We start from the raw sequence: 25,654 nt of genomic DNA on the forward strand, positions 1-25,654 counted from the left end.
CTTAAGAAAGGCCTGTCATTTTGAGGAGGGGAGGCTCTGAACCATGGGTGGCTCATCCATAATGGGTCAGGGGGTGCAAAAACTGAGCCGTGGCTTAAACTTTTAAAGACAAAGGTGGACTCCCTTTGACATTTTGTGTTCCGCAGCATGTAAGGTTGGGGCATTTTGCTTCCCCAGCTTGCATTACTCATTGGGGATGCAGGCTAGGGAACTGCATGTCTGAATGTGTGAGGGGTCGCTTCTGTGCACATTAACAGGAGCCGGGAAGTGCAGTGTGCTTCCTAGTTCCTGTTCTTGTGTGCGAAAGCCCGAGCACCCTTGTCACAGGAGGTGGAGTAGCTGTGAGAAGGAGCATCCAGATCGGAGTTGAAGGTAAGTGTTGAAATTGAATTGTATTTTGTATGTAGTATGTTGTTATGTGTGTATGTATACATGTGTGAATGAGTGAGTGTATGGTGTATGTGTCTGTGTGAATGAGCGAGTGAATGATTTGTGAATGCTGTTGGAATGTTGTGTAATTGAGCAGTGAATGCTTCATGAATGTGCTTTTGAATGGGCGAGTGAATGTGTGTGCACCTGTCTTTGATTTGTACATGCACAGGGAACTGATTTGAACTGGAGAGAGGATGGAGGGGAACTGGAGGGATATAATTTTTAATGGGCATCTATAACAAAAGGAGCATGATATGTGTTAACATGTGCCTAATCTGGCCTTTTGGTGCAGCCAGTCTAGCCATTTCCTACTGTGGTATACCATTTATAGTGGGCATCCAAGATAAAGCAAGCATGATCAGTGTTGTGGTGTTGTCCCTATCTCAGTCAAGAGCCTGTTCAGATATAAGAAACAGCTGGCTTTGGAGTTGACGGGTGTATGAAAGGCCTAGGACTAACTTGCGCAAAACCCAATTTGATCTAAACAAGCATAAATCATCCCTTGCCACCCTGCCAAGTGTTTCCCAAATTATAACTTGTGTATTTATCGACTAGTATTGACATGCCACATATTTTCTTCATTTCTGATACACAAAGCTGCAAGATACTCATCCTAGCCAGTTTCTTTGATGTTTTGTTGCTTCTCTTATGGTTAGATGTATCTCTTGGATGTACACCACAACTGGTCTCTTAGATATACGAAACCGCAATGGATTTTCACCATGTCAGTGGATATATAATTCTACTGCATTCATTGTAACAGCATAAGGAGAAGCAGGTCCCAGGCCATTTCTATCCTCCGTGGGCTCTGCATAAAACGACACTGTGTATTAATACATGCATGATTTACAGTTAACAAAGCCCTATTGTCACCAATTTATGACATACAGAATACTAACTTCATAATGGGAACATGTTCAACAATGTGAACCTTACCTAATTTACAAAGATCAAGAGATTTAAACTATTAAGCAACTTTTCTCAGTACTTTCGTAGGGTGCATTATCTTACTCTCCTGAGTGTCCGTAGGAGACCCGCACAGGCTATTGCCTATCAAATGATGAAAAGCCCAGTCCCAAGATGATGATGCAATTAAAAGAGGACCATTCAGCCAAGATCCTACAGTGGAATTAACAATAATGTATGAGAAATAAAACCTTATGACAATATGAAGGTTAGCTGAAAGGAGCACCATATACTATGAAATGATTAAACCATCAGGATAATGTCATAGGGATTTTCCAGCCTACTAGATCCAGTATCTATGAACTATGAAATATGGTTGTTTCATTTTTCTAAATAGGTGGATCCTGATTCATATTTTTACATCTTTTAATCAAAAACATTAATGTCTCTTGCACAATATTCTCTTGCAGTGACAGGTGCAATGGATGCATGTGTTGAAGAATTTCTCTTGTCCCAATGGTTCTGCTTGTAAGAAGCATTCCCATCTGCCTTTGCCTGTTTAATTTGTTGATGACTCTGTAATTGTGGTTTCTATGTTGGATAAAGAGACTTTGATTGCTTCCTGGTCCAATGAATAAAGGCATGTTTGTAACGTTTTAGGATCTACACATTTTTTGTCAACCATCCAACAAACTGTACTTGAGGTCCACTCTTTTGAGAGCTGGGTATAGACTCAGGAGGTGTCTTAATTTTTCCAAAGTAGACTTTGAGTAATATTGAGGAAAAAGGATCACTCACTACTCTGATTGATTGGTGTACACGTTATTAGTAGAAATGAGTGACAACACAAACTCAACAGCCACACGGCAAACACATTCTGAGCATCCCCCATCCTCTTCCCTCTGAGCCCTTGGCTTTTATACCCATCAGGACATATGCTTTCAAATGTAAGGGGTGCACTGAACAGGTCAGGGTTGCACTCTAAATTCATCCTGCTAGCATGACAGTAAAGCACTTGAAGAGGTTGTGACACTCAGAACAGGTGATACATAACTGATAGTTTTTTTTTTTTTTGTTCTTATTTTTATTGGTTTATACAAACCTTTAAAAAGAAAAAGGAGATAGTAAAAGCTTTTGCCCGCCATTGACAGACAATACAGCCACACGATTATGACAATGACATGCAACATCTGCCCGATAAATGCCCCCAGGGATACCAGTTTCCCCTCGATCCACACCCCGAAGGACCATGACGCTTCTGGCATAGTTTGCGGTGTGCCAAATGTGGGTAATGATGTCCGATATATTGCTTGTGTGATCTGGTATAAACGTGCAGAACTCACTCTTTATGACTGCACAGGTGCCTCCCTGGGAGGCCAGAACCATGTGTAATGCCATACGGTTTGGAAGGCTAACTGTTCCCGGGACAGCATAGACAAGAAGGAGGCTGTTGCATTGGCAATATCCTCCACCAACAATGAGGGCTTTGTTAACCAATTTCTATTTATTTTAATCCCTAGAGTCAGTGTCAGGTAAACCTGGCCTGCAACTAGGTCTTCCCATGAAAATGTTTCACTTAGGGAGAGCCTGGGTGGGGAATGTAGAGGTGTGATGCACATATAATAATGCCATGACTAACCAAAAACAATGGGTAGTAACAGAAAACTGGCATATACTGTCCAAAGGGAAGAATCATATTGCCCCACAAAGATGTGAATTTAAAAGGAGTAAACACCTGAAAGAATTACTAACGAAAAATATTGTGTACAAGCCTACCACACAACAGATGACAATCACTGATTCATGGGGTCTGACTAAATTGAGAGGCCACAATGCTTGCAGTAACTGAATATGTTGCAGCAAGACAACTAGAACAACCGCCCTCAACTTGGGACTGACAACACCCTGGCCACAAAAAGAATTCACAAGAATACAGCATGGGCAATTTATGCAATTTGGTGCCCATGCGAGAAACTAGACATAGGGAAAACAAAGAGACCAGTAAAGGTGTGCATCATGGAACATAAAAGCTGCATTAGGAACAGAACAATAACAGCCCCAATGGTTGGCCATTTCATCAGTGCAGGAAACTCGAGTAATGAAATTAAATGGTCCATAATACTTAAATTACATCAGAACGGCAATATAATAACAGACTCTGAAGGGAAGAGACAGGCCTAATCTTCTTAACAAGACGTCATGAACTGGGACTCAATGAGTTAATAGACTGGCATTCAGTCAAGTAACAGAGGTGAGTATAAAAATTGCCAACATAATATTGTTCAGTTTTTGTCAGCGCCCATCTTAAATGACACCTAGTCACACTGTGTGCCCAGCTCTACCCCTTTGTCACTGCAGAACTTTATTTCGACAGAATGAGTCAGATCGAAGTAAACAATTGTTCTTGACGGATATGTACTGAAGCCTAATGATGATGCCCTGGTTTAGTCTTTTTTTCATATTCATAAGAAGTTAGGCAAATATGAATTGACTTTTAGCCCACTCTTCGTGAGAAATGTCTCATTCAGGAGCCGAATGGAACTGCAGTTCCCATAGTTAGATGACTGCCGAGCTGCGTTCACGTTAGCAAGACATCACCTGACATATTCATGAACTGACAAATAACTCGAGAGCTCGCCAACGGCCTGACGACAATCACCAGAGAATTCAGCCGGTGGCATTGAAATCCACGACTTTAGTGAACAGTTTAGAAAGTAAGTACTTGCGACCCGTTGAATCATTGCACATGCGTTTGAAAGCACTTGAGGAACGGGAATGCCCAATTAACTAGCAGTTGCTCTTTTTTTCAATTCCATCTACAGAAAAGCGACACGCCACTCAAGAGCCAGCCTCTATTCGTTTTGTGAACACCATATTTACATGCCCATCGCAAGCTCTAAGAATCGAGGTTCATGTTTAAGGGCTGTATCACGCCTTGACCGCAATTGAAGACTTCTGAGTAAGTGAGCCTGGGTGGCAGAGCCACCATCCGCGTTTAAAACCTAAACATTTGTATGCAGACACAAACAGTCACCTGCACGGCTATACGTCACGTGCGTGTTTAGACACTCCATTTCACTGCGTGGCCACCATAATTACTACCAGCCATTAGAACAATTCAGGCACGTTAAGAAAAGTGCACAGAATGCAGATTTGTAATTGTTCACAATCAGAAGCCCACATAGAGTACCACAGTTACCCTTTTTAATGTAGCATTTATCCACACCTCAGAGACCTGCATACGTGTATGTCACTTGAGAAGTTCGACCTGATCACAACATACATATTTCTGGCTCCTTGCCAACTGAGTGATACATTGATACTTCACTGATTTATGAGAATGCTGACTAGTCACAACTTCCAACAAAAGGACAGAGACGGATGGTACGCCTTTGCGAATAGCTTTACAACCCAGTAAATTGACACCTTCCCTTTGTAAGTTTCCATAAATGTACTATTGTCAGGAAATTTGCACCGAAGTCCCTGACTAACAATTAATTATGACTCGAAGCGCTCACTTCTGAAACTGAGGTCAGTGATCTACAGTCACTGACAGTTGGTTTATTTCCTTTTTACCCCTTAGGACACAGCTGGTTTGGCGGAATGAAACCCCCAGCGCTCCACTGCCAAAGTCAAATTATATGGTTCCGGTAAGTGTTGGAGCAGTATGGAGGAGATATTTTTCAGCTCCATATAACATGTGTCTATGACTAATATTAATGAGTAGTCAAACAGCAAGTATTTTTCTGTTGCTTCCATCCCCTTTCTGCAGAGCTTTACGAGAGAATGACAGTATACATGACAGGTTTGTCCTGTATGGAGCATGAACTATAGAGCAATAGCCACCCAATCACAAAATCCTCTGAAGAATTTCCCCTGAATGAATTGCAACGTTTCTGTAAGACGGGAAAGAAACGTGTTGGGTCAGAGCAGAGCATTACAACATTGCTCTTATTAAATTGTATACCATATGTGTTAGATGTGCTAATTCGTGTTAGTATTGTTATAGTGCATATGTTATGCCATAGTTTTCTTGCTGTATTTCTGTATTTGAGTATGACTGAGTTTATAGTTATTAGACAATAAGTGTGTGTATGTTTATTTGAGTGTGTAGGTGTCTCTTTAGTCAGTCAAGATTCCTTTCACTTTGTGTATCTCTATTTTTTTTAGTTTTTGTAAAATAAGATAACTTTTTAATGCGAGCTTCGAAATAAGCTCATGTGTTTGAATAAAAATGTATTAATAATTAGTTAATTCCAAAAGTGATTATTGAATTGTTAGTCACTTACTCGTATCCTGCTCCTCTCTCATTCTAGTTCAGCAGATTGGCATGGTTATCCAGCAATCGGTCTAATTTGTAGTTTTGTGATGCACTGTAGTCAAAACATATCCCATGAAACAACTGCCTCCCCAATTGATGGGTAATCATGGGTATGCCTTCTCTCCACAGATGAAATTAATTCCAGGCAACATGGCATTCTGAGCACAGGAAAATTTGAAATTTTGCTGTAGGGCAAATGCAACATTATAAATTACCACACTGTGTTAGCGGACAGGTAATACTGGAATCTGCTGGTTCCTGTGTACACAGACCAAGGGCTAGTATAACATAGGAGAGCCACTGCCAGAGATGATATGTCGAGGGCAGCAGGCATTCAGTGTACTAGGTTCAGCTCAGGGAAATTTGGAGGAGCCATGAATCCCAACATGGACTGACCATCCTTATATGGCTTTGAGCCTTGTGACTGAGAGACCAGCTCAAGGTTCAAGCAGAGATTACCCACACTGAAAGGAGTTTTGTGAAATAGGGAATCATGAGGATGAAGCAAGGGGCACATGGGCACACACCAAGCATAAAGATACACACATACTGCCAGGAGAGGTGTCAATAGGTGTTTTCACTGTATACCCAGGGCTGTCCTCCCAGCCCGTTCATCTCATGGCAGGTTTTTCAAAAAGCCTCCGTGACCATAAAATGCATATATATATATATATATATATATATATATATATATATATATATATATATATATATATATATATATATATATATATATATATATATATATATCAACATTCCAGCAGCATTTATACTAACAGAGATATAGTACAACATAATGCCACTAGTGCTATTTGTTGATGGTCCTTTTTGGGCTATACACCACATCCTCAGGACAATAGTTTGTGGTTTGCAGATTACGTTTCTTTACTGGTTTGATAAGATAGATAAGTCACAACAAACCTGCTGAACTGTTCTCTGAACCACCTCGTCAGTCCTCTGTAGTACAATGAGTCTCAGTGTTCCAAATTCCCCCCATGCTTACCAAGTGTCGGGCAGTGAACTCCACGCCTCACAGTTTATGGTCGACAGATTAAAGAATCGTGTACCAAGACCAACACTGACTGTATTGTTATTGGCTGTGGCTAGAGCAGCCTTCCTTCTTTTTTAAGTCCATTTAATAATTTGACCAATGTTCCACTTACTTCAAATCTAAGAAATGTGCTTAATTAATTCTGGTTAGTAGTTATTTGGTGTCTCTTATATACAGATCATAGTTTCTTTTTTCTTCATGAATAGTTTTTCTCATATAATGTATCCCTGATGGGGAGCCTTTTTTCTGTTATCTGTTGTATGACTTTGTCTGTGCTTCTATGCCTAAGGGCTCTGTTCCAGCACGTTATAAATAAATACAATTATAAATTCACCAACAAGTCCAAGCTACAGACACTGCTAATACCAGAGCCACACAAATATCAGAGTCTGGGGCCTCATTACGAGTCACCCGGTATGGAAATAGCAGTGGCGGTAAACCCGCCGCCACCGTTGTTTCCATACCGGGTGATCTCGAGTCCTGCAGGCGGAGGTGTCATTCCCGCAAGGTCTGACCTGGTGGGTTTAACACCGCCCGCCTGCAGGCAGACGTGGAAACACCGGCACATCATAAGATGGTGCCGGTGTTTGCATGGTCCCCATTCCCATTGAGTCCTATGGGACTATGGGACTCAATGGGAATGGGGATTTACCGAATTCCGCCTCTGGAATTCCCGGGTCACCGGGGGTGTAATGCCCCAGTAATTCCGGGAATCACGGAGGCAGAATGGTAATACGAGTCCGGCGGTAACCGAGCCGGAAAAACCGCCAGGTTACCGCCAGACTCGTAATGAGGCCCATGGTAATGGGAAGCATGACCAATACATGATAACAGCAATGTCCAACCCTGGAGATGCTGGGGACTTGGCAGCAGTGGTGTCTGCTCTCTGCCATTGCACCGTCGCCTCAGAGGGACACATCATCATTGGGGAGACAAATCCAGAGGTGAGTAACTCGGCCCATTGTCACAACTATCAGAATTACTAACTTTTGGATATCCTCCTGCGGGATCACCATGCATTCCTCTGGACAGTTGTGGTGAGGGCCAGCAGAAGGGGCTGCTGGAGATGGCATATGAACAGAAGCAACTGGCTCAGTGTCGTTCCTTCATGGGCCTTGACCGACTGCCAAGGAGCCGTATAAACAGCTCGCTTTGAGACATTACTGTTTAAAAAAGATTCAGCAGATGCGTAGCTTTGTTCAGTATGTATGCATATTCTCTGATCGAGGGCCGTGCCCTCACTCTCTGATATTGATCACTGGAAATATCTGACACATGCTTGGCAGTGTCACTGGCAGTGGTGTCGGTAGTCGTGGGGGAATTGGAGACCGTTCTTGGAAGATCAGTGGCCGGTGAGGTGGTGTCATCTGTTGGGCCAGCAACCTTGCGGCAATGTGCCACATGAATCCAGACCAGAATACTGATGCAATGCACTGCTGAGTTTGTGGTTAACAAACCTTGAAAGGGACCATACCACCTCGGCTGAAGTGCAGACTTTCGATGATGGACTTTCACCAGGGCCCAGTGTCCTGTGCGCAGAGGGTGGCAGGATCCCGTAACCGGTTCAGGCTTAGCCTCACGAATCTGAGCAGGAAGAGATCAGACAGTTTTAATTAACATGCTACAATATTTCATCAAGGTATCATCCTCCAGCTATAGACTCTGCATAAGGGGGACTGCTGGAGGTGCAATTCCCATTCTCATAATTTGACCAGTAAGAATCCCGTGGGCTGACAACCTAGGCTTATTATGGGGATTGTTTCTCATAGCAAACAAAACCATAGACAGAGCATGGGGCCATTTCCACCCAGCCCCCATACACACTTAAGGCAGCCTAACTTGAGGTTGTCATTTCGGTGTTCCACATGTACACTGGAATGAGGATGATAAGCACAGTGGAAATGTTGTTTTATCTCTAATGCTGTGCCCACCTCCCTGATAACATGACCCATAAAGTGGGTACCGAGGTAACTGTTTAAACATAAGGGCAATCCAAACCGAGGTATACATTTGGCTAACAATTTCTTGGTCACAATGACTGTGTCTGCTTTTATAAAAGGATAGGCCTCCACCCACCCAGAAAACACATCCACTATGACCAGACAATAATGATATGACTTGTGTGGGTGGCTGTATGAAGTATGTCTGCACATGTAAACATGGACCCTCTGTTACAAGCTATGCAGGCAGCTTATAGACACTACTCTCCCAATATTGTGGGTTAGGCATATAATACAATTCTCACAATAATTATGAGCCATAATGGCTAACCCAGGAGCCATCCAATCTCATTGTAACTGTACAATCATGGCCTTTCTATCTCAGAGGGCCAAGCTCTGAGTTTCCTGGACTAGTAGGGAAGAAGTACCTTAGATGTCACCAGGCAGCCATCTGGGGAAAGCCACAGGGAATATTCTCCCAGTACACACTTACTTTGCATCCAGGTCACCCTTTCAGCTTCAGGAGCTTGATCGTGGAGTATTTACAGACTGGCCATTGAAGGTATAGGTGACCTTGGAACTACAACACAAACAAAACATTCATTAGGAGCCAGGGGCTTTTTCAAGCCCTCTGAACAAGCTGCACCATGGGCCAAATAATTTTCATGGGCCGTACATGACTGTGAGGGATTATACCCATTACACTTCACAATAGCTTCTGCTGGCACATATTTTGCATTTAGAATTGGGGTATCACAACACATTTTACTAATTCACGGTCAACATGAATGGGAGAAAATCAAATTTATGGACAGCACTAGGCTCTATCAGTGGTTGGATAGTCCTCACAAGAAGGTGCAGGAGAGCAAGAAAAGTGCATTTATAATTTTGATAGCAGCATCATTACAAGAAATGTACATTTATTCTAACCCATAAGATGTACAAAAGAGCAATAAGGTGCCTTACTAGATTAGCAGCAGCGCTAGGGGATAATTACATTCCTGGTATATAGACCAAATTACAGTGTGGGGTTTTGTATTCACTGTCTTTTCCCCCAGCTTTCAGTGCTCTCGCTCTTATGCACCATGCCTGGTGGATATAATTTGCCACAAAGTACACTATGTTTATGTCATTGAAATGCCTGAATAGCAATGGCACTTTGCTTGTCCGAAGTATGCTTGTGTATTGCAAATTGTCTTTAAGTACTTATTCCTCGCCATATAATACCCCTGGCAAGAAAACAGGAAATGGCCTAAGGATTCCCTGGCTAAACCAGACACCGGGCATAAGTGATTTTTAATTATATCCCATTTGCTTGTACGATGTGCTAAATTCAGTTGGCCTAACCTGAATTTCATCTACAAATTACATGCATGAGGGGGATTGACCGCATCTAGATGTTTTTCAAACCCCAGGGACAATTTATAAGACAGGAGGAAATTCTGCATTACCAGCCTACTGCATGCATTGATCAAATCCACTTCAGCTGCCTCCCATGGGGAGCTCTTTACCTTTTCTGCAAGACCTTTCGTAATACCCAAGGGGTGTGCCAGTGTTCGACTACGTTTATTTTTGTCAAGTACTTTTTGATGTGGGCGAACCACCCTCGGATCCCTCATAATACACTTTAAGCTCAGGGATTGTCCACACTCTGAACCAATAGAGGATCGGCCAAAGGACAGCATCACCATTAATCGGCCTAAGGCCCAGCTCTAGGTAAATGGGGATGCCCGGGCACGCGGACAGCATATCAAGCAAACGTCTATGGAAGCATCTTTCTGCAAAACCCAGTTTGCTACAGGCTACATGTTCCCATATCTCCGCACCATACAATGCTGTGGATTTTGCCTGGGCAATATACATTGCCAGGGCAGGTGTAATGGCCGCTCAGCCATGATCAAGATATATCTCCGAATTGCCCCACCATATTTTTCTAGGAGTGAGCTGGATTTAACAAGTTGAGATGTCCAGATACCTCGGTCATTAAATCTTGCCCCAGGTAATCAAAACATCAAACTTGTTGTAGGGCAATGCCATTAATTTTCAAATTGATTTTGGTGAACCTTTTGAATTTTGACAGAAAGATTAGGGATTTTGTTTTCCCTGTATTTACCCCAAGTTTGAGCTCAGTAATTTTTCAACACAGACTCTGAGTGTGATCTCCAGCCCCCTTACTTATGCTGATACGAGCATGGTGTTATCCACAAAAAAGAGCATTGGTATAGTTTTTGGGCCAAGTTTTGGCTGGTCTAGACATTTGGATCTGACTTAACAGATGACTTCATCAATATAGAGTAAAAACAATAGAGGGGTGAGCATGCATCCCTGCCTCACCCCTCTGTCACCATAAATGGATCTGTCAGTACGCCACCCAGATCCCATTGCACCACAGCTTTCTTATACAAATTAAGTTGTTCAAAAATCTGCAGGACATGTACAGCTAACCCCCTTCTAGTCGAAATAGACCACAGAGTTCCCAGTGACAAACAGTCAGAAGCGGTCCTGAGATCCCTGAACACTGTATATAAATTCATGTTTCTCAGTACCGTGTATTTCTGTATGACCGGTTGTAAGCGGGACACCTGCTCCATAGTACTTATTTGTGTCTGAAACCCTGCTTGAAGATGATCAACTATTTCCTCCTGCAGAACCCATGTCTGAGGATGCTTGTATACGATTCTGGCGAATACTTTCCCCACACCATCCAACAGTGATATTAGCCAAACATGTGCTGGGTCCTCTCTACCTCCTTTTTTGTAGATTGGGATGATAGTAGAATTTTGCCAGGACAGAAGCACTTTGTTGAGCCTAAGAGTGACATTTAACACTTGCCACAATACTGGGGCCCATACACCCATTTCATCCTTGATTAGATTAATGGGGATGAGATACGGTCAGGGCAGTTTGCCCCACCTTTGTGATTGAATACCGTTAGTGATTTTCAGTAACTCTAACTGAATGGGGCCTATGTTTTCCCCTCTATCTTGGTTCCCACAGACTAACTTCCATGGTATAATACCCTGGGACTCGGCTGGGACTACCATTCCAAGGAGGTTCTGGGAGTGTTCTCTCCACATAAATGATTGCTACCACCTTCTTTTTTTCCAACTAACGATTTTCCAAAACAATCTGGTATCACCGGATTTGGAAGCTTCCTGTAACCTTTCCCTTTCCTGCCATACTTGATTGTCTTTTCTAGACTTAGATGCCTGAGCTCGGCCCTGTCAATACCCAAAGCACTCTTTAGGCAGACTAAAATGTCGAGCTTTGCTGTCTTTCAATCCTCATCGTACCAGCAGGTGCTATTGTTAGCGCGCTTTTTTACACTCTTGCAGGACTTTGTCACAAGGGGTTGTATGCCCAAAATTAGACTATCATATACAAGATAAGCTTCACCATCAGAAGGTTCCATAGACAATAGCCACTTCAAATCAGGCAGGATTAACACATAGATGCCTGGTCTCAGGGAAACAGGTCAAGGTCACACCACTTGATCCTTTGCTTGCATTGTCCTTGGGTTTGGACTGTGCTACTAGGATTACACTGGTAAACCCTCTCTTGCATGCTCATGTGTGTTAGCTTTAGGGACAATGACCTGTGATCACTTCCTCGTTTGTGTAAAACATCAAAGGTTTTGCATATGCCCATATTCTCATAGATAAGAGGATGTAGTCAATATGCAAGGCACAGTTATTCCCCTGGTACGTGGGTTTAGCTGTCTGATCTTTCACAAAGCACCCATTGCATGCCTTTAGATCCACGCCAAGGAGGGAAGCAGCCCAGCCAAGGGCTAGTGGGGGCACCCTCCTTGGCATGGAAGATTTAATTGGGGGGATATCCCACATCTCATCATGATCATCCCAAAACCCCTCTATATCAGACAGAGGTTCAATTTGCAGGTTAAGATCACCGACCAATATAATCCAGGGGCCCAAGCCCTCTTTTACTTAACTGATTTCTAAAGTCTCCTTGCCAATTCTATTGCATTAGTCGGGTGTTTGTTTATGACTCGATTGTATACATTAAATATGGAGATCATTTGGCCATCCCGGGGATCGCACAGCAAATACTGGACATCTGGGAAGCTAGATTCAATATTTGACATTTGCCAGTCAAAACCAATGTTTTTTTTTTCCAAACTGTTTTATTGGCATTTGTATAATTATCAACCAACTATAACTCTTGACTACACCACAGACCCTGAACGTCAACCCACCCTTCCCTCTCCCTCCATTTCCCAAGTAGCACAGACCATGACACAGTTAAATAAGTACAACAAAAGAATGTTCATTTCGGGCTGGTTCGTACATTAGCATTAAATCATTAGCGCGCTTCCGAAGTAAGTAGCAGCCGTCCTGTTGCCAAGGGCGCTTCCTCACCGCTCAGAAGTAGTCTGGACTAAAGTCACTGCAGAGATTGAAAGTTCTTATGTTTCCTCTTTACTCCCGTTCCCAGGTGCCAGTTGTTCCATAGGTGTTTCCTTCTCCGCCGTGTAGTGCCTGAACAATGCCCAATAGTCCATGGGTCTACCACTCCGTGGGAGCGTTTGATTATACTGTGTTTTTCGCTTCTCGCATTTGGACATAGAGGAGATCCATTCCCAGAAAGTGGGGGTTCTATTCGCTCCCCAGGTTCTGACAATTAACAATCTTGTTACTATCGAAGCCATACACATGAGGCGCTTCTCGCTTCTGGTGCCAGATTCTATCAAGGCTAAGAGCCATACTGCCAGGGAGTGTGAAATGTGGGTATTTAGTATGGAAGACATTGTCTGCACTATCCTATAACATAGTGCCTGTAATGGGGGACACAACCAGGCAACATGGTAGAAGTCTGCCTGTGAGTGGCCACATCGCTTACAGTTGGGGGACCTGTTTGGGTAGATCTTGTTCAGATGAGCACGAGAGTAATATACTTGGTGAATATATTTGAAATGTATCAGACGCAGCCTGTTATTGATAGATATGTGTCTAGTTTGTGCACATATTATGTGTCATTGTGCTTCTGTCAGTGTGATGCCCATGTTTTCCTCACATTTATTTCTATATGAGCTCCCCAGGAGTGGCGTGTTACAGCGTACTATTTTATATAATGTGGAAAACAGTTTACCTTTATGCAGTGGGGTGACGGCGTACGTCATAACTGGAGAGGGAGTAGGGGCCACTGGGAAGGTTTACCACCTGGTGCGCATCACCTCGCGTAGTCTATAGTACAAAAACATCATTATGAGCGTCCACTCCCCTCTCTCTTTGAGTTCATCCCAGGATATGAATCTGCCCTCCACTATCAGGTTGCCCACCGTGTGTATGTGAAGATTCGTAAAGTGTCTTCAGAAAATGTCTTCATGTGTGAGTGTGATGCCTCGAACATGGTAAATGGCTGTGTGCAGGGAGTAACAGTGTTCCAGGCCGGCCCTGTCTGCCAAGCGAGCCCATGCTTTTAGTGTGACTGTCAGTGGCTGTACGTCCGTCTTATCGTACTGTTCTCGTGCACCCCACAGTAACCACTTTATGTCATCTGGGCGTATTATAGCCTTCTCTTAACGTGTATGTGGGAGCTCCGTTGTGGGTGACCACCAACAAATGGCATATTGAGCTTGAGCTACCAGGAAGTAGAGGAGGAGGTCCGGCACATCCAGCCCACCCTTTGAGTATGGGTGGCACAATGTGTTGAAGGAAACCCGTGGGTGCCCCACAGTCCAAATCAACCTATTCACCAAACATCTGAGACAGATCCAAAATCTCACTGGCTGCCAAATCGGCACGTTATTAAAAATGTATACAAATTTGGGCAGAATCACCATTCTAGGCACAAGGGAGATTGGGAGGAATATCCAAGTATCCACCTTATGTTCCATACTTTCCATAACTGTCAAGTAGTTTTCCTCATATAGCCTGTCAGGGGACGTGGAGACCCGGATGCCTAAATATCGGATCCCCTGTGGGCACCAAGCGAAAGCACCACCAATGTCATGTTGTGTCACGTGTGTGGCGAGAGGGAGGATCTCTGACTTGGACCAGTTGATCTGTAGGCCTGATAATGCCCCAAATTCTGCATTTTCCTCCATTATCAGGGTTAAGGTGGTCTGTGGATGCTTTATATAAATCAAGATATCATCCGCGTACAGTGATATAATAAAAGTGCATAAGTGTAGTCTTACACCTCTATGTGAGTGGAATTTGCATAGGGCGCAAGCCACGGGTTTGATCACTAGAGCGATTAGGATGAGGGAAAAGGGGCAGCCCTCTCTGATACCCCGAGTAGGGAATATTGCTTCTGATTGCATTTGGTTGGTGTACACCAATGACCTGTGGGCCGCATACAACAGCCAAATCAATTGTAGAAAGGTATTGCCTAAGCCTGCCCGTTGGAGTACCTCGAACAGGAAGGACCACTTGACGGGGTTGAAGGCCTTCTCCGCATCAAGGCTGCAACGACCATTGGGACCTCCGTATTGGCATTGTGCATTAGTGTGAATAATCTCTGTAGGTGGGTAGACCGGCCCGGGATGAATCCTGCCTGGTCCGTTAGGACCAGGCTGGGCATATAGGGGAGGAGTCTGTCTGCCAGGATTTCGGCCCGGATCTTATTATCAGTGTTTATCAGGGACAGGGGTCTGTACGAGGGGCATTTGCCTGGGTCCTTGTTGGGTTTAAGGAGTACCATTACCAGGGCCATCCTGGTAGACTCCGGGAGTGTACCAGCCGACCTAGCGTATTCCAACATGCCCCGCAGTGGTGGAATGAGGAGAACGGGGTAGGACTTATACATTTCTGCAGTGATACCATCTGTGCCCAGGGCTTTACCATTTGGGAGGGAGCAAATCACTTAAAAAAATTACTCGTCAGGGGTGGGGGGTCATTCAACGATGTGCCCTGTTCCGGTTCCAGCCACCCCAATGCTATTCTATCTAGATATTGCGTGATACTGTTGTGACCTACGGCTAGCCGTGTAGAATAAAGTTTCTCATAAAAGACCCAGAATGTTTCATTAATTTTCTCATTGTCCCTAACCATATCTCTGTTCTCCGTCTCTATTTCCAGTATAGAGTCAGAGTGCCTTTCCTGTTTAATTGCCCAGGCCAGTGTTCTGCTAGGGCGGTCCCTCTCCTGGTAACTGGCTGTTGCAATAGGGTCCCCTAGAAATCACTCCTCGTTGGCCATTAGTTCGAAAATGTCCTCCCTTTTTTTCCCTAACAGGGACTGTAATTCTTGGGTGTTGGTCAGGGCTTGCCTTGATTTCATGTCTTTAATCTCCCCTTCCAGGTTTGATATGGACCTGCGGATGCATTTAAGGACTCCCCTCTCCTTTGATATACAACATCCCCGGATATAGACTTTGAAGGTTTCCCAGACCACTCTAGGGTCTGGGACCGAGTCTGTGTTTGTACAGAAGAATTCAGTAATATTTTGGCTGATATCCTCTCAAAAGGCGATATCTTCCAATGCCCAGGCTCTTAATCTCCATCTAAGCTTTTTAGCCAAGGCTTGGGGTTTCTTAAATTGGACCATGACTGGAGAGCGGTCCGATAGGGTACGATGAAGGATCTGGGCTTTATGGGTCCCCCGAGCTATCTCTGGGGACATCTGAATGTAATCCATCCTGGAGGAGCTACCATGAATTCCGGAGTAGAAGGTACATTCCCGATCATTGGGGTGTAGAAGTCTGCAAGTCTCAGAAATGGAATAGTCTCTCACTATGGCCTCCCACTTCTGGACCACTTGCAGCATTGTTGTCTGGGCAGAGGAGGATCTGTTCATATCTGATGTGAGGGTGATATTAAAATCCCCTGCCCATACCATGTCATACTTAGGAAAGGTGCGTAGATGGTAGGCACACGCTTGAAAAAATTCGGTGTTATCGTAGTTAGGGCCATATATGTTGATAAAGAGGGTGGGCCATCCCGTTATCTCCCCAGAAACCAGGATAAATCGGCCTTCCTTGTCTGTAATAACCTTGTGAGTTTAAACTCTAGGGTTCGGTCTATGTATATGGCCACCCCTCAGGATTGGGAGGAAAAGGAAGAGCCATATCTTTGGATCCACCATCCGGAAATGTTGGGGAGTTTGTGTCTTACCCAAGTGTGTCTCTTGGATGCATAGAACGTTCACATGGTGGTTCCTGGCATAATTCGTGATCACGTGTGTTTTTTTTTGCATTGGTAAACCCACATATATTCCACGTCAGTATAGTCATATCCCCCCCATGTTAGGCTTCACCCCCTACGGTAGTCGCCAAAGCGTGGCTTGACCAAGGGTTATTGCTATCAGAGGTTTTGTAGGAGCCCCTGGTACAGATTGCTTGGTTTGTATGTTCTAGTGTCTGGTCTTATACAATTGTCTGTGCACTTGACATTACGGGAACCTCCCCGCCCCGCCACCCCTTTAAGTAACTTAATTTGACTTAAACAGTTTAACCCATGTCCCCATTGGCCCACCCTACTCCCACGCCAGAAACACCAACCTACGGGCCGCCCTATCCCGCCCCCCACACTAAACAAACCAAACATCAACTACAACAAAGCTAAGTAGACGCTGGGCATGGGGGGTGCTGACGGCCTCTGTCTCCTTGTGTGCGGAGACTCTTTACCATAGTTTACATACCATTTTAGTTATCCCACACTCCGGGTGAGTTTTTAGCAGTTGGGGAGATCGGTTCTGTTACTGAAGATACTTATTGTCATCCTGTTGAACATGTTGTTCCTTGCGGGGGAGATGCCCAGATCAAGGGGTCCCCGGTGGGGAGGACCCTGGGTCAGGGATGTTCATGGCCAACCTTTCAGCCGTTTCAGGGGTTGTGAAGAAAGATACCCTACCATCTTGTACCGCCCTCAGTTTTGCCAGATACATCATTGAGTAGCGTATCCCTTTTTTCCTCAGTACATTCTTGACATTTTGAAATGTTTTTCTCTGATCCTGCACTTGTTGACTAAAGTCGGGAAATAGGTGTATCGTCGAGAAGCCCCATTGCAGGGTTTTCTTCTCTTTCGCTATTCGCAGAAGGGTGTCCCGGTCTCTGTCATTGAAAATCCAAGCTATGATGGCCCTTTCCGGGGCACCTGTTGGGGTCTAGCTGCTAGTGATCGGTGGTCCTTTCTACCATAAACATACTCGTGACTGGTGGGTCATCCAGTACTTCTTTGAGGAGTTTTTCAACAAACAGTTCCATGTTGTCAATATGGGTGCTCTCGGCCACCCCAGTAATTCGAATATTATTCCTTCTAGGTCTCCCCTCGAGATCGTCGTTTTTGACAACCACTCTTTTGACTGTCTGTTGCAAGGTGGCCTCCTCTCTTTGAAGTTCGGAGATCTTATCTTCTCTATCTCCGAACTTCTGCTCCGCTTCCAACATTCTTCAACATAATTTCTCTATTGGACCGCTGAAATGTCCACCTTGCAGGTCAAGGCATCTATTTATGCCCAAGACTGTCCGCACTACTTTTTAGTGCTAGTAGGGTTTGGTTTAGGGCAGAGATGTCGATGTGGTTAGTGCCAGCTGGGTTCCCCTGCACAGCTGGTTCACGTTCTGTCCTGGCAAATTGTTCCATCTTTCATTGTCGCTTCTGATTGCCCATACCGGGATATTCAAAGTGTGGTGTCAGAGGATCGTCGTACTCGCTCCTAGGCCATAGTCTATAGCTGCCTTGCTACGCTATCATGTTTGGGACCTTATTTCCGGGTTGGCTAGCTTGTATGACACACTATTGAAGAGTTCAAGGGCATGGGCAGCAGGAGGCGGCAGCAGCCTCAGCTCCCGAGGAAGACTAGGGAGGGGACGCTCCCCCGTGCCCACCTCCAAGGATCTATTACTTTTTCTTGGCTTCTGTGGCCTGGAACAGCGGCCTAACAGGCCGGGGGATCCCCCGGTGAGGGCACACACTAATTTGAGGGGTCCCCCTCTGCATCCCGGCACAGCTAGTTAAGCAGGGGTCACAGAAGATACCACCCCAGCAAGGGGTTATGGATGCGGACGGCAGAGTCCCTATGTTTGTCAGCTTTTTTGCAGTCTTCGGTGTGTGGGCAGCAGGGGGACCAGGAGGGGCCATTCACAGGCCACGGGATCTTGACCGAAAGAGTGGTGTATGCTGCCCGAAGATGCTGAACTTTTATTGTGCCTGCACCCCGGAGCTCCGTCACCAGCCCCAGCGGGGGGGGGGTAGATCCGCTCTTCTGGCAGCAGGTCCCAGCCTCAATTAATTACTACTAGTTATTGTTGTGCAGGCCCCCGCTCAATCAAGCCTCAGTTATGTGCAGCCTGGTATTCGGTATTTGGTAAGCAAGCCCCCGTTCAAGGCAAGGCTGCGGCTTGCTGTTGGTCAGGCCCCTTGTTATTGGAGGCTATGAGCTGGACAATTACAGAATAGTTCCGGCGGCGGCCACAACAGTTTTGGGGTGGGTCAGTGAGCGGCCGGAGTGGCGAGTGATGGAGTATCCAGCGTCTCTCCCCCCAGGACTCCCAAGCCATCCCGTCTCACCTCCGCACTCCGGCAGTAGCCAGCCCCGGAAGGCCTTTTGTGCCGGCGGGCTGGAGGTCCCGGCCTCCCGTTGCTCCTTGCGCTGCTGGCGTAGAGGGGGCCTGGCCCTGCCTGCGTGTGGTCCCGGCAGGCCTGTAGGAATGTTGTGGATTCGACAGGTCACGTGTCTGCACTGTCTTCGTTGGTCCCGGCGCCTGGGAGGGATTTCTTGGCTGCTCGATCCAGCTGTCCAGAGCTGTGCATCTCTGGTTTAAGAAGGTAGGCGTCCCCAGGAGTGCTCAAGCTGCCAATGTGGACTGGGGTATTGGCCGGGGTATGTCAGCAGGTCCCCCTCTGCTGTAATTGCTGTTGGACTTTAAGCGCCGGAGTCCCCGCCAGGGGGGGGGGGGGATTTCCAGGCATATTGTGGTCACAGCCATGCCAGTCCTGAGAGCAGCACCCAGGCCAACCGTAGTAAGGTGTCAGTTTATGCTGTGACGAGCACCGAGTACTCCCCCGGTGTTCCACCACCGATGTATATGTTTTTCAGGTCCCCCGTTGCCATAGTTATCCAGTGTGAGTCAGGATTCTCAAGCATCCGACGGAGCGCTCTCAGGCTGCGGCCATTGTTGATACCACGCAACAGCACCCCCATCAGTCAAAACCAATGTTGATCCATGTTGCCAGGCCACCTGAGGGTCTTTGTTTTTTCTCTTTAATTGCCGGGACTTGGAAGACCTTCTGAAATGAAACCGAGCCCAGTTCCTATGTTTCTTGGAAGCACACTACATCTTAACCCAGAATGAAGCTGCACCTGGTGTTTTCTTAGGGTGGCTATGTTCCAGGAAATTAATCTAATTTATCTCCCTTTTGGTTGCCACTTCACTACAGGGTTAATGTATAGTCCACACCATCCAGGCCAGTACCTGCCTGGCTGGTGCTAGCCGCTTGTCTGGTGTTTATGAGCCCCCTGTTTACAGTTCCATGTGGTGCATATTTTATATTCCCATAGAATGCTTATTGATAGTTGGACTAGTTGTTATTCCACAGCCTGAAGGGGGTTACACCCGAAGCTCAATAGACAACAGACCTTCCATCAGGTAGTCACTTTTCAGGGAGACCACAACCATATCATCACTGCTGTTGGGCAGGCCCTGTCTCACACAATTTGTTATGTCACTCCAAATAATGGATATGGACCATCTTGTGTGCCTGATGTAAAAGATGAACTTGTCAATCAGTGACTCCTGTGTTTCATAAGACCCATTTTTTACTTTTGCTACATTGTGTAATGTTACAGATGGGTCGTTCTGCCCTGCCCTGCCCCATTCCTGAAGTGAACTTTTGCTTGAATTCGATGACCCATATAGTGAGCAGTCTCCAACCCTCTGCTACTTCCATGCCCCAAGGGCATCGAATTAGGTGAGCTGACCCAATGCAAACAAGTTTTTAATGTGTTACAATTCTTTGTGTGCCAGTTTCTGCCTGAGAGATTGGGGGGAGGATCTTTGCTCACTTATATACTGGTAGTGGGCGCAGCAACTCTACGTCGCCTCCTCTGGGTCAATGCTGCAAAACTCAGGGCTCCAACACCTGCGCCCTTAATCCCCCACAGGCTTCACCTCTTGATCGGAGCAACTGAGTATTGTGGCTTTGCATACCCACAATGCAAACCTTCAATGTATTTCGCATTGGCTCTGAATTGAAGGTGAACTTCCGGTGGTGGCTGCTATGTGCCACAGTGATATGTATGAGGCATAGTGCCTCATACAAAAGTACTGCCTCATACACAAGTACTGGGATAAGGAAGAATAGGGCTAGGTGTAAAGAAGATTACCAATAATTAATCAAGGCATTAAACACAAGTAGTGGTGCAACACCATTGAGCTGACTGGGCTTCAGCACTCCCTCCCCCCCCCGCACTGAAATTATGGGCTATGTTGACTTGACCTGGCTGACCTTCAGAGCAGTTGCCGGACAGAAAAGGACACAGATGTTAAACGGCACCTGGGTTTTGCCATTAACAAGGGCCCGGCCCAGCAATTACTAATGTACATCATTTCACTGTTAGTACCTGCATTCAAATGCCAAATTCTTTAAGCAATTGAAATTGTGATGTGGGTTTAATACTTGCATGCCAGGGGAGTGATTGGAAGGGTAGAGCGGAAACAGGAGACCAGTCATTCTCACAACAGCCCATAAGTGGGTGCTTTCAAACCTAAAAGAGAGAGTTAACTGCTTGTAACATTGAAGCTGTACTAGAATAGTCTCATTAAAATGCGTAAAGAAGTTAAATGCCCCCACACAAATAAGTTTGCTCCTCCCCACCACACATGAAGTTAGCACCTCTCCCAACATTTTAAAGTTAGCCCCCCTGAAATGTAGGTTTTGTTTCGCCCCTGAACACAAGCACACACCATTCACCACACATACACATGCACACCCAGCCATCCATATATTTAAGTGTTCACCCTTTCACCATACAGGCACACCAAGGCAGCCACCCGTACATTTAAGTGTGCACCCTTTCACCATACGGGCACACCCAGGCAGCCACCCATACATTTAAGTGTGCACCCTTTCACCATACCCTCCCACAGACAGTCACCTATACATTTAAGTGTGGACACTTTCAGCATACAGGCACATCCAGGCAGCCACCCATACTATTCAGTGTGCATCCGTACACGCACACACGCATACCCAGCCAACCATACATTTGTGTGCACTCTTTCACCATACACTCACACACGCACACATCACCATAATACTTCAAAAATACATTGGGCCTTATTAGGACCCTGGCGGTGATGGTATGAACGGTGCCGGTAAGGCACCAGCACCGTTCATACCATCCCGCCGCATTGCGAGTTCTGCTTGCAGGTTCCTGACAGCCCGCCAGGTCTTACCTGGCGGGCTGTGGGCCCCCGCGAGCATAACTTGTTATTGCACCGGCACCGTTATCAACGGCGCCGGCGCAACCATGCTCCCCACACCCATTCTGCACTATTGGTCAGAATGAGGATCGGGAGCCTGGCAATACTTTCTTGTTTTACCTTTTAGGTCTTAGGGATTGAATCAACAAACTCATTGGATACCCGAAATATCCTCATAATCTGCAAAGATTTGAAGACCACATAGAAAATGCCATAATCAGAAGTATTCGTCCTGAAGAAAGCGGCCACTAAAGAATCCAGCTGAAACCGGTTGACCACTAGCTTAGCAGTACTGGCTTGATAACCCAGACTCCGATACCCTACATATACAGATGAAAGGGCTTGTATAAAAAAATAACTATCATTGCTACTTACCTCTATCTCCTTACTAGTCGAAGAAAGAACTAGCTCTTTTTAATTACATTCTTTGACCCATGGTCTTGGGAATCTTTTTATGATAAGACACACAGAGTGGAGGCGGCAACATTAAACATATATACCGACCCCCAAAAGGTGTGCAATTAATTTTAGAAATCAGGAAAGTAGTGAGAGAGGAAAGGGTCAGGACCTCCGCATCCCATTTGTAGTCGGCACACCAGCACAAACTAGGGCTGGTATCGACACCTTAGGAGGTTCTTCAACACAGGGCTAATAAGATTATCGCTAGGGACCCAACAGTAGGAATAATTTGTTAACAATCATCCTCCTGTTACTTGTGTGATATAACGATTTTGGTAAGAAACAGGGGGCTATCGACTCCTTTTTGTTGTTACTTGATCTTTTTGAAGTCACTCTGACTTCATAAAGAAATTATTTCCGTTAGGGACTGAACCATAACAGATGTAATTTCTTTATGAAGGCAGAGTGACTTCAAAAATAAACTATTTATTTTTGAAGTCATAGGGCTTCCCCCACCCCATGACATGGAGGCCTCCAGCCTAGGGTCTTCATGTCATGGGGTGGGAGTAGCCTCTGGACTTTTTGTATTCACTCTGCCTTCATAAAGAAATAATTTCTGCTACAGAAATCATTTCTATATAAATGCAGAGTGAATTCAAGGGACCCCTTCCAGAACATGTGATCGCGGGGCCCCTCGCACCGCAGAGGGTTTGGGGGCCCCTGTTACGCCAGTGGCAACAATGCAGTACTACGGTGTGCAGTACTATGTGTGCAGCTGAACAGGGTGAAACCAGCGAGCGTCTTTTGCTGCGAAGCTCCCAAACTTTTCCAATGTTGGGACACACACGCAGTCAGCTCAACTCAATTCGACTGGGAGGATACAAGGAAAAGATTGCTGTCTGGACCGGAGGTAATCAATTTCTCATTGACAGGCTATTTGCCAACGTGCTCTAACACACTTCGGGCTCCAACACCGGCACCCTTAATCCCCTGTGGGCTTCAACCCTCGAAGGGATACAGAGAGGTTTTGTACTGGTAGTGGGCGCGGAAACTCTACGTCGCCTCCTCTGGGTCAATGCTGCAAAACTCTGGGCTCCAACACCTGCGCCCTTAATCCCCTGCAGGCTTCACCTCTTGATCGGAGCAACTGAGTATTGTGGCTTTGCATACCCACAATGCAAACCTTCAATGCATTTCGCATTGGCTCTGAATTGAAGGTGAACTTCCGGTGGTGGCTGATATGTGCCACAGTGATAAATGTGGCTTGTTGGCTGAAATGGCATATTGTACTCTCAAGATTTGATCATGCATTTGCATCTGCCAAGCATGCCTTAACGCATAAATCACACGGTTGTAAGACTATAATATATTGATCAGCCTTAGTAAGGGTGAACTGATATATGGTTATTGGCCTTATTGGGAATCGTCTGTCTTGGGTTGATAAAGAGCTGCATAAAACAGAAATGTTCTATAAAATAAAGATTGCTGGAACACAATGCATGCTTTTGTATTAGCTTGCATTCCCATGATGCACTGCTCAGTGGCTGATACCTGGAGACGAGCTTGCAGGGATGGCTGATAGGTGAAACTATTGAATGTGTGATTTGTGCTTGAAAAGGCCAGTTCTACGTTCAGATTGCAGGTAGAAGGTGTGCTTTTAGGCATTTTTTAGAAAGCCAGAAATACATAACATTGTTGTTTAAAATGTTCTGAACAGTTGCAATTTTAATTGCAGGGTGACAACACATTCTTAGGCCTTTCATTTGGGGTGAGTTATAATGTTTTTAGGATGTTGCAAGAAAGTTGTATGTAGGAAGTGGAAACACGCTGACGTAGTTAGTTCTGACTTTCTGACAGTGTAAGATGTTTTAGTAAATTTCTTCATCTGGGGTTTATAATGCCTTTAAGAACATTTTAAATTGCAAATTAACAGTTCAAACCGCTAAGGAAATAATAAACTACTTTACGATGGACAATCATTTCTGTAGTAAAAAAAGAGATCTTAAAGGGTTCCAAAAGTGAATTTCTGGCAATAGTATTACAAATCAGATCCGGTGAGATGCACTGTAATACAACTTTTAATGGTGTTTCAGTGCAGTAAAACTATTTATCTAGGGTAGGTTGAGTGTAATGTTCTTTCTGTAGAGGCAGAGATGTCTTCATGCAAACTGTGCGCTTTATTTTGATAAAGTATGTTTTATGTTTTTCTGGCTTCTTTTGCTTTAACTTTCCCCTTGATCTCCTGCGGGGAACACATGCAAAATGGCATATTTACATGCAATGTCAAACAAAACCGATACTCCTTCTCCAAGCTGCCCAAAGAAAGATTATCACCAGACATCAATTGCAACATTGACAATTGCAATACCGTGTCTAAAACAATGAAATCACACATTCAGTGGAAGATCTAACTGAACAAAAATCCTACCATTAATAAATGCAATAAAAAGTATGAACTTTAAACATTATAGTTTAAAACTTTAATTAAACATTTTAAAAGGTCAAAATATGTTGCTAGTCAAATAAATAATTCCAATATATGTCTTGACCATTTGGATACCAACTTAATGTTGCCTGCCAGTATAAAAAACAGACAGTTCATTCAGTCAATGCAGCTTCTACACATAAAACATGCTTAGCAGTGAGAGAAACGTTGTGTTGGTAACAGACCCCTGCTTTTTGTGAAATATTGCAAAACACATGTGTTTTATTTTTTTTCTCTGAGATGGCAACGCAGCAGCCATCAACTAGTTAAAACACTCTATAGGGGCAGGAGTCTCCAGAGATCCCCAGCATGTTACCAGAGCACTCCCAACAATGTCGGGACCGTATGTCTCCAATGTGTAGAGATGTGAGTAGACCATACGATTTTAATTTGTATATTACTCTACACAGGCAATTTTCACACGTTTTAGGTGGGGTGGTTAAACCATAAGCATTTAAAACATTGAAACAAAGACTGTGATTTTGATGTTGGCACTTGATGTTATCAACTATTCGTGCATCTGAATAGCAAGTTATTTGATCTATCATGCAATTTGAGGAACAGGAGTTTTGTCATTAAGTAGTCGTGTAAGCCTTAATCATAGAATCATTAGCAGCTGACGCCACCATCACAATTTCCCATGACATTGGCATATTTATTTCCTGGTTACAGTCAATTTCATATTTTAGCAACAACAAAGAACCACTTGGCCCTCTGATTTTTCAGGCTAA

This window comes from Ambystoma mexicanum, chromosome 4q (assembly GCF_040938575.1).
Source record: "Ambystoma mexicanum isolate Mex_15411 chromosome 4q, UKY_AmexF1_1, whole genome shotgun sequence".
NCBI classification, from domain to species: domain Eukaryota; kingdom Metazoa; phylum Chordata; class Amphibia; order Caudata; family Ambystomatidae; genus Ambystoma; species Ambystoma mexicanum.